This window comes from Canis lupus, chromosome 11 (assembly GCF_048164855.1).
Source record: "Canis lupus baileyi chromosome 11, mCanLup2.hap1, whole genome shotgun sequence".
In the NCBI taxonomy this organism is placed as follows: domain Eukaryota; kingdom Metazoa; phylum Chordata; class Mammalia; order Carnivora; family Canidae; genus Canis; species Canis lupus.
Window position 1 is genome coordinate 59901401 of NC_132848.1, and position 13668 is coordinate 59915068.

The 13668-nt window shown below is 41.6% G+C and overlaps 1 protein-coding gene and 1 long non-coding RNA gene across 10 annotated transcripts in view; one reads left to right on the top strand and one right to left on the bottom strand.

Annotated features, from left to right (window-relative positions):
* Positions 1-13668, top strand: part of CCDC85A (coiled-coil domain containing 85A) — a 194016-nt gene that overhangs the window by 129234 nt on the left and 51114 nt on the right. The gene's annotated exons all lie outside the window — the stretch shown is intronic.
* The window catches only part of LOC140600270 (uncharacterized), a 35426-nt gene continuing 30040 nt past the window's right edge, over positions 8283-13668 (bottom strand). The window contains exon 6 of the long non-coding RNA XR_012003489.1: positions 8283-13306. This is a non-coding gene — a long non-coding RNA (uncharacterized lncRNA). The remainder of the gene's footprint in view (positions 13307-13668) is intronic.

Here is a 13668-nt window from a genome sequence, read left to right on the forward strand (position 1 = left end):
CTTAGCAATATGCATTTAAGATTCCTCCATTCTTTTCAAGACTTGGTAGCTCATTTCTTTTTAGCACTGAGTACTGTTTCATTGTCCATACGTACCACAGTTTATTCATTCACTTACTGAAGGACATCTTGGCTACTTCGACCAGAGAGAGATTTATGCTCATCAAAATGTTTCTGTTCTGAAGCCCACTCTTTAAACTGTCTATACCTCTGTAAAAAGAACTCCCCCTAGCTCCCATCCCTACTTTCGAACTAAAATGAGGGGGATTGTTGGGGAAGCTCTTATCAATAGGTTTATCCAAAGGTTCTGGATTGAGCCAATGTCATTTTAGGGAAGTGGATTTTATTTAGGGCACTGTTGGCTGGCACTATGAAGATCTATTTAAGATGGGGTTAGCAAGACTGAACTTTCTTCTGGACTCAAAAAGACCTAGGTTTAAATCTTGGCTCCACTGCCTTCTAGCTATGTGGACATTGATGTGGGGTGGGGAGACTTAAATGTCTCTGAGCTTTAGTTTCCCTCAACTGGAAAAGTGAACTTAATAGCTACCTACCATGTTTTGTATAAGATTCTCTCCCTGTTGATACCAACATTTACTGAAAGCATAGTGGGGCCTTCAGCCCAAAAGCCCATTTATTTGTGAGCAAGAGGAAAGAGAACTTGTGTGTAGTTATTGGAAGTCTACTAAGCCCAGTCCTTTGGCAGATCTACATCACGTACTGTCTCATTTAACCTTACGCGTCCATTCTGCACTCCAAAGCCAGCTTCTTTGGCTTTGGAATCACACAGACTTAAGACAGAATCTTACCCTTGTAACTTACAGGCTATTTCAGGGAGGGAGAGAAGGATGTACCTTTGAGATGACTGAGGGGAGTCTTCTGTAGAAACCAGAATTTCCTTTGGAAGGTGGAAAGGAAAGGTGGGTTCCCTAACTTCTAAAGTTCCAAACCATCAGCTGATCCTTAAGACTACTTGCTACAGAAATCGGGAAACTGTATTATATTATATATAATATAATAATATTATATTATTAATATCATAATTTGTGCTTAGAGTTAATAAGATTTATTTTGGTCAGATGGGGACCTATGCATTCCTTCTATGGAAAAAAGAGGGAAAACATAATATATGAACTTATGTGGCAAAGCCTTTTTATAGGAAAATAACTGCAGTGTAAGATTTTAGATTCTATGTCTTGCTCAAGCACTGTTCAGAAGAAAATAAGTGGTTTATGATGTGAGTCCTTATAATGGTTAAAATTAAATTTTTCTTAACATCAGACTCAGCTCTTAAGTCTGATAGGCAGCTACACAGATCATAACAGTTTTGTAAATATGTTTTATGAGTTTCAGCTTGCAGTATAGTACGTGACGCTGCCAGCTTAATTATCACAAGTGGTTCACAGACCCTAGTTGGCATTACAACCTTGGTTTCTAAAATATTTTATGGTGTCATGATACCTTGCACAATGTAAAATATTGCTCAGAAAGTAATAGCGATGCTGATTTGAGAGGTGGTGAGATTTTGAGAATGTCTGGTTAACAACAGAGGTGATTTGAAAATAAACTTTGAGACGATTTGGTGAACTGGGGAAATGAGCCTGTTTGTTAATGGTTCATCTTTCGATGGTCACATTTAAACAACAGCTTCAAGAAGGATTTAAACTAATTAAGAAGCTATCAAGTATCCCAGCGTCAAAGGTTGGCATTGACTTTGACTCTCATGCTAGCTAAGGACCCAAAAGGATGGTGATGGGATTTGAGTCTGGCTTCACTGCACCACAGTTGGCTGGATGTCAGTCCCATGCCTAGACTTTATGGGAGCTTCTTAAGTTGTTATACCATAATGTGTACTTTGCCTAATAGAGAAAAATACTATTTTTCTTTCTACTTCAGTTTTTGGCCCTCAAAACAGTTGTACAAGGCCCCGGAGGAGTCACACTATTCACACCATCAACTTTTGCCTTGTTTTGCCCCATATGACATAGGAAAAAACAGAGGCTTGAAGAAATTACATACTCCTGGTCCCATCCAACTGTGACAGGGTTAGAGTCATTTGCTGTCTCTGGGTCTAGCCACTGTTTAACTCATACTTATCATCTTGGGGGAGACAGGAGCGTGCCTTGGGTGAAGTGTCATGGCCATCATCACTGATGCAGCTGGTTGTCGAGCATGGTTTATTCATTTTGACAAAGGTGGTGGGATTCTGGGGAAGAGGGCTGCCCCCAAATACCAGAAGCCACTTCTGATGGACCAAGGACAAAGTTAGGACCCCAAGGAGGTTCTAACTGGAATCTAACTTTCTGTTATTCTTGTCAACCACCACTACCAGAAGCAACAAGAAATCAGAGTTCATCTAAGGATGCAACAAAAACGTCAAAATAATTCTTTTTAGGCAAAATGGATTTCCTGTATTGTAACCTATAACAAGGCCTTTGCAAAGTTGGACTACAACGATGTCTCTATATTAAAAACTAAATCAATGTAAGCAGACCAACCAAGCACACAACAAAAAATTGATCTACTGCAACTTTATTTTATTGTATCATCTGAGCAAACTCTTAATTGATTTCACATTCCCTAGGCTTAGCACTACTCTGATTATTAATTTTTTTTAAGTTTTTATGTGGCTATATCTGAGAATGCCCATTTAAGAATTCCCCCAGTGGTGGAAAAAGAAAAAATGGGATTTCCAGTTTTATAGCTGTCCCCCTAACATCTAAATGTGTAAGGTCTACAGCACTCTGGAACGTTGAGAAAAAGAAGCAGCCAGGAGTTCTTCCAGGAAGCAAAGTGGAAGCAAGGTTGTGTAGACGACTGCACATACTTTTCAGGAAGAGAAACCTAGTTTGATTTCCCACTTAAGGTTTGTGGGTCTGAAGAGACAGAAAATGAGATTGCTGAATCCCTACTCTTCCCACAGCTTGAGCCTTCGGTCCCTCTCCTGAATTAGATCTTCAAGAAACTCTTGATCCTTGCAATGCTGGTAACTTTCAGAAAGAAAATGTGAAATCAGACCTTGTCCACCCAAATCTCCTGTAAGCTCAGTGGTGATGTCCTTATCCATTTTCATGGATACATTACTATTACAGGCTGGCATTTTGACTTACAATATAGGAAGGAAAGAATGATTTTGATTTGTATGTTGTTTCAGTTTCTAAAATTCTTCGGAACTCCTGGTAATGTCTGGTGATGAGGTTGAGGGAAAGAGAGATAAAGGGAATACAAACTCGAATGTCCTGAACTCTAGAGTCCGTCACTGGGGACCACCTTCCTCTTCCCCTGCTTCCTATTTTTCTCCTGCCCTCAGCCACACTGCATAATTCATACCATTCCTCGGGTCTCAATGCCTTTCTCCACTTGACACTTTTCATCAGTGCTAAAACATGAGATATTGGTGTTTGGTGGCTTTTAGCAATTTTGGTGAGAGTTGCTTCCAGACGGCTTCTAAAAGCTCAAGCTAATGATCTCTTAATCATTGTGGTTGGGATTGTTTTTAATGGCTTTGCAGTAAAGGGAAGGTAACTAACATTTAATGAGACTCTATGTGTCAGAAGCTTTTATGTGAATTCGATTTATCTTTACAGTAATTCCAAAAGTGTAGCAGTAGAATTTCCCCTTTGGAGATGCAAGCCAGATCTGAAGGCTGTGTAACTCGCTGAGGTTCTCAGAGCCAGCGCCGGGCGGAGCAGGGAGCCCAGCATCCCTAGTAGCACATCTCAGAGGGTAGCCACAAGGGTGCCAGCCCAGCCCGGAACCCCTGCACCCAAATCTATAGTGTAAGGAGATCCCTACATGATTTGAATGCACGTTGATATTCGAGAAGCACTGCTTCACTCAGAAGTTGAACTAAACTGGAAACTGCAGTAGGTGATGGGGTGTCAGGGGCACTTCCTGGTGGTATGATTTAGGTGCGTTGTGGAGCATCTAGTTTTCTGACTTTAACAGAAGCGAGCAGTCAGGGGCAATGAAGAACAGTGTTGCAGTAATGGTGACCTACAGACTAATTTTGGACCACCATCACTATCATTATCAGTACTAAATATCTGCCAAGCACCTTTTTCTTGAATGACAGCTCTCCATTGATGACATAATTTAGAAAATCTCTGTCTGTCATGAGACATGGTTCAGGAGAAAATGGGATCCTAAGTCATAATTTCTTGGACTATGTTTGAACACCTGAAGACATGGTAAAAAGACAAAAGGGGAAAAAAAAAGCATTGATAATTGTTTAATGTTGATTATAGTTACCACAGTAGCTTGGGCTTGAATTTATAGTGTAATAGGGTTGTTTTTGTGATATGGGTACAATTTATGAGGCATTAGGACCCTTTGTCTTATCAATGTGTACTATGCATGATGCCCCTATCCTAGAGTTTGAAGAATAACTTTAGTACCTTCCATGATTGTACTTATGATTATTTTACCTTTGCTTTTATAAGATTGTAGGTCATATTTGTGATAGCTGTAAGTCTGAATCCTTGGTCAGAAACAAATACCCAGTTATGATATAGTCTCAGTGGGAAAGATGATTTGCTCTAGGAGTGTCCATTTTGCAAAGTGATTGTAAGGATTTTAACTTCACAGAAAGAAATGCTATCTGCTTAGCACTTTAATTTTAATATTTATTTGATATTGAGTGCCTTCTATGTACTATTTATATTCATCTCAAATTTTGAAAATCTGATGATATTCACAAGTCGCAAAACTGAATTGACATATTGTTTCTGAAATATTGTATAGAAAGGATAGACTTGTTAGCCCGTGGTTTGATCCTGAAATACAGAAGCATGTTGGCTAAGTGTGTAGAGCTCTTTCTGCTTCTAAAATGCTTCTTATTGGGGCCCCTGGGTGGCTGGGTGGTTGAGCATCTGTGTTCGGCTCAGGCCGTGATCCTGGGGTCCTGGGATCAAGTCCCACATCAGGCTCCCTGCAGCGACCCTACTTCCCCTTCTGCCTGTGTCTCTGCCTCTCTCCCCGTGTCTCTCATGAATAAATAAATAAAATCTTTAAAAAACAATAAAATAAAATGCTTCCTAACTACCATCTTATTGAAGCCCCACATGCATTAGGTCTTAACATGCCCATTTTAAGGATGGATGGATGAGTCAGATGATCTTATTGCCCTTTGCATTTTAAAAGTCTTTTATTATGCTCACAGATGAGGAATTTTCATTATTGCTCTGAACATTCATGGCTATTATTGTTTGTATGAGCCAGTTGGCAATTAATCATGTTCCCTTGTGTGATAACTTTGCCTTCTATTTTTATTTTAATAGCCATTTAAAGCATATTTATCATTTTATACATAGCAGTTTTATTTGGCTAACTAGCCTGTGCAAATCTCATGGGTGTTCTATTTCTTTATATTCCTTCTATTACCTGGCACATCATAGGCCACCAATAACTTTAGTGGATCTGAAGTGGGAATAAGGAGGACTGGCATTCTGACTTGCATGGGGCCTTGTTTGCTTCCTTTCCGAGGCAGTGTTTTGTTCTTGAGGCCAGGCAAGGCTAGCGCTGCTGCCTCTCCCTTCCCTGCTCTCACTTCGAGGCATGTCATTGCCCAGCAGACCGTGGTGCAACGAAGAGGATTTGGAACCCACTCTACTCAGTTTTGCCAAACATTCACTGCTCTGATAAATCATCTATTGGCTAAGCTAACTTTGGGGAATTATCTGTGGACTTTAATTCTATTTGCTGGCCCCATCTGGTTGCCATGGATACTTGCTGCGGCAGAGGGTTGTCCTACAGGCATTGTACAGGATGTTGCCTGTGGCAACAAATAGCTCGGTGGGTGGGCGGTGGGTGGGTGGTGGAGGAGCAGGGGTGGAATGTGAGTACCAGACATTCACAGGGAGGGCAGGGACTTTGGTTGGACCCAGCAGAGCTCCCCCCTTCCTGGGGGGGAATGAGGGGGGCAGGGGGCATTCTAGGCAGGTAGTTAGGGCTGGGCCTGTGAAGGGAGCCTGTGGGATCAGGAGATGGTATTGCTGCAAGCAGTGATCGTTATTGAAGAGGGCCGCTAAGGGCAGCAGGTGTGTTTTGGCTGGTGATCAACCACATTGTGATGAGGCTTCTGGCAGCAGGTAATCTGCAGAGATCCGGGTGTGCTGGCAGCTGAGATTGGACCAGGTATTAAGTAGAATAAATTAGGGACAGTAGTCAAGGGCAGTCCTCAATGAGCATGGGCATTTAGCCATGGAGCGCAGAGCCTCAGGATCAGGAGGAGAGAAGGAGGGGCTGAGGCACAGCTAGCCAGCACACTTGAACCTGTCATCAGAGCTGGAGTTAGAAGTTGTGCGTTGCCACAGAAGAAAGACCACTGACCTGGAGTAGGAAAATCCTGAGTTCTGGCCCCTGCTCTTCCACATATAACCTTGCCATCTCAAGAAATTATTCTGCTTCTCTAGGTCTCAGTTTCCTCATCTGTAAAATGCAGAGGATGGGTTGATGTGCATTTTCTAACCTACGACCTTCGGAGTGTTACCTTTTGTAAAAAGCGTTCTGCATTAAAATAGTTTGGAGAATGCTGTATGGTGTGTCTCCCTCCCACATCACCGAGATTTACAATATTCATTATTATCTTAAGGTAGTCGGTGATAACCTATGATTGATTTTTATTTAGCCTAGTGGTTCTCAAACTGACTGACCATGGAATGTCTTTTCCTCCCCCCAAGCAGCCGTTAACCCAGTGAGAGGGGATCTGGAGTTTGGAAGCTCACAATCTGAGAAAGCCTGGGCTCCGGTTTCTCAGATGCCTGCCAGTTGAGCGTACCCTCAAGTCTGTCTACCTTCATTTATGAAGCCACTGATACACAAATGGCCTGTCCGGTTGGGTAGCTACCAATGGCTCCTTCCATTCAGCTTTAACTTGGTTTCTCATTCTTTCTTTCCTCTTTAAAGTTATGCTAGGGACTCCATTGCTGTTAGGGATTTCCTGTCCCTCGGCAGAGGAACACTGGTCCCTGTTTCCCACATCCCAGCACAGAGGAAGGGGTGTGGAAAGTGCCTGCAATTGTTCCTCCTTCCCTTCTCGGAGCCCTGAGGGTGGGTATGAAGTCACCTCTCCACACGTGCTTCTCTTCCAGTCCCTTTTACTTCATCTCTTAAAGACTTCTGGAAAACTTACCCGCTCATAGGGTATTTCTTTCAGTGGGAAAGTGTTTTCCTCTTTCTAAATATCTGATTTACAAATAAGCTTCTGGATTTCTGCCCATCACCCCACATCCCATGGGGTTGGCTGAGGTAATTCCTCAAATACAATCTGTTTAAACATTTTGTATCAAGAGTAGGAAAAAATACTAATTGTTTTATCAGACTGCATTTTGCATAAATAAGAACAGCTTGACTTTTTTTTTTCTTTCCAGCAGTCTTTTGGGATTGGGAAAATTTCATAAAATAAATGGTGGAAGTAAACGTGACTTTTTTAGTGATTGAATCTACTTATGGTAATGACTTTAAGACAATATTTACTCAGATGGCAAGCATTTATGCAATTTCTACCACATGTCTAACATCATACCAGAGACTGGGGTGTCAACCAAGCTCCTGCCCTCAAGGAATGTATGCAACTGGGGTGGTAAGACCACAGTATGGAGACGTGAGAATGGAACCCAGTATGGATTGACCTAGAACTTCCCTGAGTCAAGGGAAAGTGTAGGAATTCAGAGATGGAAGTGACTATTACAAGCTAATGTAGGGAAGGGTAGTACTGTGGAGACGGTGGGTTTTGAGAGCCACCTCATTCAATATGTGGTGGGATTTGTAGATTTCGCAAAGAAAATGGACAGTGTTTAGATGGGCAAAGGCATAAGCAAATCAAACCTACTCAAAATATTTTTGAAACCCTGCTATGTGCTGGGAAGTGCATTTTGTAAGGGGGACGATACTGAGAACTCCTTTGAGGCGGCAGGTCGATAGGTAGGACCTAGGAAGATGAACGTATGTAAAGTAGCTACAGACAGAGTCATAGGTCCAGCTTCCCTGTTGAGGGTTAAGTTGGAATTTCCCCAGCTCAGTGGAATGGGCAGATAAGCCTGCTCAGTGGTGGACTCCGTGTTGGGAGACCTGGGACCACAATCAAGTGATGACGAGAATGTGATGTTAACAATTAAGAATCATAATAATTAATACGTTTCTGAGATGTATTTGTTAAAAGAATTTAGAGATTTGGATTAGTTGACTGCCAATGAGATTATAAATTACAAGTAAAATAAATGTCAAGTTTTCATTTGGAATCATCCTAAGAGCGTCCCCATGCCAAATTTGGTTTGGTTAGCCTTTTTTTTTTTTTTTTTTTTAAGATTTATTTATTTGGAGGGGGTGGTGATGGGAAGAGGCAGGGGGAGGGAATATCCAAGCAGTCTCCCGCTGAGCACAGAGCCCAGCATGGGGCTCAATCCCATGAGCCATGAGATCAGGACCTGAACTGAATGAAACCAAGAGCTGGATGCTTAATTGACTGAGCGAGCCAGGTACCCATGGTTTAGATAGCTTTTAACCATTCATCTTTGCCAGGATACTTATATGGTTATATGGACACTTAGGTGGTTCTTTTATAACCTGTTCTTGGATGTCAGAGACCAAATGGTCCTATCCCATCTTGCATTTTTTTCTCTTCTATATTTAGTTAGGCAAAGCCTTGGAATTGTAGTTCTGCTTTTAACTGGGTCCAAGGAACCACACAAAAGACCTTTGGTTCTGTTGAATATATAGAAAGATCAGTCCAGTGATTCACTTGAGTGTGGTTTTTGGCTTTGTTATTATTTACCAAAATTGAGAGCTATCGATGAAGCTAACTGGTCAATTCTTTTGAAGGTATGGACTGGCTTGTAGGAGTAGACACAATCTTCATACTTGACTTGCAGAGAGTCACTAACCTTTGCTAGGTCCCATCTACCCTATCTGTTGAATTGTGATGATGTTATTGTGGGGGTAAAACAGAAAGTATTCCAAAAGTACATAGTAAAGGGATGTTCTGTCAAATATATTCTATTAGGTATTGGTTGTTTTGTTTTGTTTTTGTTTTTGTTTTCTGTAAAGACACATGGTTGATGCACACAAGTGCTTAAGTAAATGTGTGGTTACAGAGTCCCACTTCTGTTTCAGGCATTATTCACAAAATGGCAAAACGGCACTTTTCTATAGTAAACAGACATCATTGCCATCCAATAAATTAGAAGTATTAATAATAGTTGCCAAAAGGTTTTTAAAATGTCTTTTTCTTTTTTGTGTCTTACCTCTGGCTGATAAGTCAGAATTATAATTTTTTTTCTATTTTGTGTTCAAGCAGACTTTCTATTCATAGAGCAAATCTTAGCTTCATGCATATCAGAAAATTAATGCAAGCTATCTAATGGAGTATAAGAGATGTACATAGTAAGTGCAAGATGGTAAAGGGGAAGATTTTTCTTTTCCTATTATTAAAAGCCTGTATTTCCCATAGCTAAGCCAATTCAGCAAAGATGTGTAGGTACCAATTATGTAAGATTTTCCTTTGAAGCAGCAAACTTTAATTAAAATATATAGTTGCTATGGTTTCCGAGCCATCTATTTGAGCAATTTATCTGTAAAGATATTTTCACAAAATAAATTCCATGTTAATTGGAGGTTTCCTTCTGTATTAAGGAGCACACCTACACCAGCATGTGGCAGTTCAGAAAGCCTAAGCTGGCGTTGCTGGATGTAGCATTTCCCCCAAATCCTCTCTCCAAATGAAACATTATGCCATTTTTTCATGAATATTAATGTTTGAATTAAGGCTGTCTATCTCGACTTGGAAAGCTAAGTGGGAAATTAAATACTTAGCCAAGCAACCCAGTTCATCTGTCCCCAGACTCTTCTCTTTCCTCATTAAGAGGAAATTTTACCTGAAATATTGGAGTTGTGTTCATAATAGGAAATGAGTTTTTCAGAAGGGACTTGAAAAGGGTGTTTGTTTCAAAGCCCCCAGCAGAGTAGTCTGACTGAGGCTCTCAAACAGTCTTTGGAACTTAAACTTTTTAAGATCTCTGTCTCAGTTTGCAAAAAGCGATCAAAATTTTTAAAATTCCAAGTGGTTCGTGGATCTGCTTGCCTGGTGCTATGTAACCTCTGGTTCTACTGTGTCCACATCATGTCCGTCCTGAGTCCTTTGGTCCTTTTGATGTGAAGATGGGGGATTATCATGCTACTTCCTCTTTCTTTGACTAGATCACAAAGTTTCTAGAATCCAGTCCATCTTCATTCTCTAGTGAAGACTGATTACTGCTGTGTTGTGTAGGTCATCTACTAAAATGCCTTCATCTGGCATGTTTGTATAATCAGACCAAAGTGCTAGAGCCAGTATAATCTGCCTTATGTGTACTTATAGATATGTCACTTTTTTTTTTCTTTTTTTAAGATTTTATTCATCTCAAAGAAGCAAGAGTGAGAGAGAATGCATCCGTACAAAAGGAGGGGGAGAGATAGAGGGAGAGGGAGAAACAAACTCTCTGCTAAGCAGCGAGCCCTGCTCGGACTGGATCCAGGACCCTGAGATCATGACCTGACCTGAAAACAGACACTTAACCAATTGAGCCACCTAGGTGCCCATTTATGGAATTTTAGATCTGGAAGAGGTCACATGACTTTCATGACCAAGCTGGTTTGAGGCAGTACAGATTTGCTGCTTAAGTCTTCTAATTGTACTCGCAATTGATAACCAAAAAACAAAAAAATTTGCTCATTTCTACCACGGGACCTTTGCATGTGCTACCCCTCTAACTAGAAGGCCCACCCTGTAAACCATGGCTGGTTCTCATTCATTCAGTATTTATCAAGTTTTTAAATGCCCATTCCTCAGAGAGGCCTTCCCTGACCATTCAGTGGTTCTTTCATTTCTCATGACGCATTTGACATTAATTATTTATTTTCTTCTTATCTGTTGTTATCTATTGTTCGCTCTGTCCTATCTCCCAGTTTCTGGAACATTCAAATATTCATTGAATAGATGAATCTACTATTTATGGTGACCTTTGTTGTGACCTAGACAAAGTGTTAATTAACAATCGGAGTGTAACTCGCCAGTTTCCTAACACTCATCGGACAAATTTGGGGCACATTTAATCATGTAATCAATACTGCTTCAAAGCATGGGCATTTATTTTCCTTTTAATCTTACTCATTTGTATTCATCGGTTTTCACTCCCATTTTGCAGATTTCCTCTGCTGATGCCCAGTGCTCCATGCAGTAGTCAGGGAGCACTCAGTGAAAGTTGCCTTACTTGCCAGTGTTAGTGTGTGGATGATTGAGACCGAGCAGCCCATGAAGGTCTAAGATGAGAAAGCTAGGCCGAAGATCATGCATGTGGCAGGGAGGATGACACAACTGTTGAGCATAGTCCTTTCCACCATTGTGGCCCTGAGGGCAGAGCAGAGAAAGCAATCTGTTCCACTGCAGAGAGCCAGTGTGGTGCCAGCGGTGGCAGTGATATCAAAACCCACCTTTGGCCCTAGAAGGGAGGCCTGTAATACTAACAGCCGGGGTTTACCGTACTAGGTGCCATACACTTAGTTGACTTACTTAATCTTCCACCTAGGAGGTGTCATTAATCCATTTTACAAGTGGGAAAATGGAGACACAAGAGTTTAACAACTCCATCACGGCCACAGAGAAGGCAGGGAGAGCCAGGATTAAAACTCAGGCAGTCTGGCACCAATATTTCAGCTCTTCACTACTTGTCTATACCAGACCCCAGATGAGTGTCCTCGAGGGAGTCATTCTTACAATTGCATAAAGAGAATATTACACAAACAGAGCAGGGCCAGATAGGAGCTAGAACTGTCTGGAAGACTTGGAGTTAAAGTAAGTAGAAGCAAATGAACAGGAAAGATGCCTGGTCCTGGACGCCAGGCACAGGGCAACCCCAGTAATCTCCAAGCCTGAGCTTTGTTCCTAACATGCATCCTCTGAAGGTCTAGCACCTGCCTTCCTACCTGGTCTTTGCTTTCCTTAACGGCACAGGGCTCCCTCCACTCCCCGGCCTGACTTTGGGTTTGTGGCTTGAGTCCAGGGCCAGTTCCTGAGCCTGGAATCTAGTTTGTCAGAGCAGACTGCACCTGTACACGTTACATACGTTTACTAGAGTACAGAAGGTTGGGATGAGTTAGGCAAAATCTCCTGGCCACAGATAGTCCTCCTTTGTCCAGGGAGGAATATCCTAAGACTGGATCGGACATGTTCCATTTTACTGTGAAAACAATGCATAAAAACGTATAATGTAGTAGCATTATAGTAGTAAGAGAATTTTTTAAAGCTAGAAGCCTTTTATTTAAGAGTAACTTTTAAAAGGCCAGTTAAGGGACGCCTGGGTGGCTCAATAGTTGAGCGTTTGCCTTCGGTCCAGGGCATGATCCTGGAGACCTGGGATCGAGTCCCACGTCAGGCTCCCAGCGGGGAGCCTTGCTTCTCCCTCTGCCTGTGTCTCTGCGCCCCCCCCCCCACCCCCGCGTCTCTCATGAATAAATAAAATATTAAAAAAAATAAAAGGCCAGTTAAAAGTGCACATTATCAATAAATGTTGTCTTGAAAGAAAGATGGCATGTACTTTCCAGGTGCTGATGACACAATCGAATAAATTAAACAGTGGGCACAGCTCATACTGCTGTGATGCTGAAGTCCTGCAGAAGACCCAAACACCAAAGAGTAGACCCTGAGAAATATCCTGGAAATTGGCTAGGAAATTCACTGGACCCCCACACCCAGAGTGGCTGAGCAGGGAGCATAGGCCTCAGTTCCAGGAGACTGAAGAGCAAGACAGAAGGTAGCTTCTGACGGGGTAAGAAATGGAGGCCCAATCCAGCCCCTGGGAAGGAGGCTGGGTTAGGGTCCAGGGAGGCTTTGTGTTAACGTTAACTTTGGAGCTACTGTGCAGCTGCTTGCTATTTAGATCCGAGTGAGCAGAAGATAGTAACATGCAGTTCCTGACCCTGGTGGGTTTGAGACATTTCCATTGGCTACTCCCTTCCTGGGATAGAATCTTCTCTGACCTGAGGTCGAAGACTTGGATAAGCTTGGAAGCTTTTTTTTCCCCTCCCTATGTAGGTATCAAATATTCCGTGACAGTGTTGATCACAATACAAGTATTTTTGTAGGCCTCTATAAAAATAGGGCTGATCTTATTTACATAGAATTGAGGTGCACCGTCTTCAGATTTATTATGCGCACTCCTTCCAAGTAATTTATTTTTCTCCATGTATATTAGAGCTAAATTCTTGGCTTGATAGGAGTGATGGAATAAGAGAAGTTGCTGTCTCTTGATGATAGATTGACTTCTCTGTCATCCCTGCATAAAGGGCAATAGGAAAATAAATTTCAAGTGAGTTGTTATTTAGGTGGAGAAGATTAATCTACCTATAGATCAGTTTGTTAAAATGCTCATTATGAAAAGGTATATATATTTGTAAGTATAAGAGGTATCTATCATTTTTTATGGATTTGAATATACATGGGCCGTGGGATATTGTTTTATTCTACCTTAATGTTCCTGGGTACTTCTTAAGGACAGAATGGAAATTAAAAACAATTCATCTTGTCCCATTCTTGGGACTAATGTGATGATTTAAAGCAGCTCTTTTTCGGTAAATCTGCTAACCCAGTGGCCTCAAACAGAAGCCCCATTTGGGTTGTTGGTGCTAATGGCAGAAA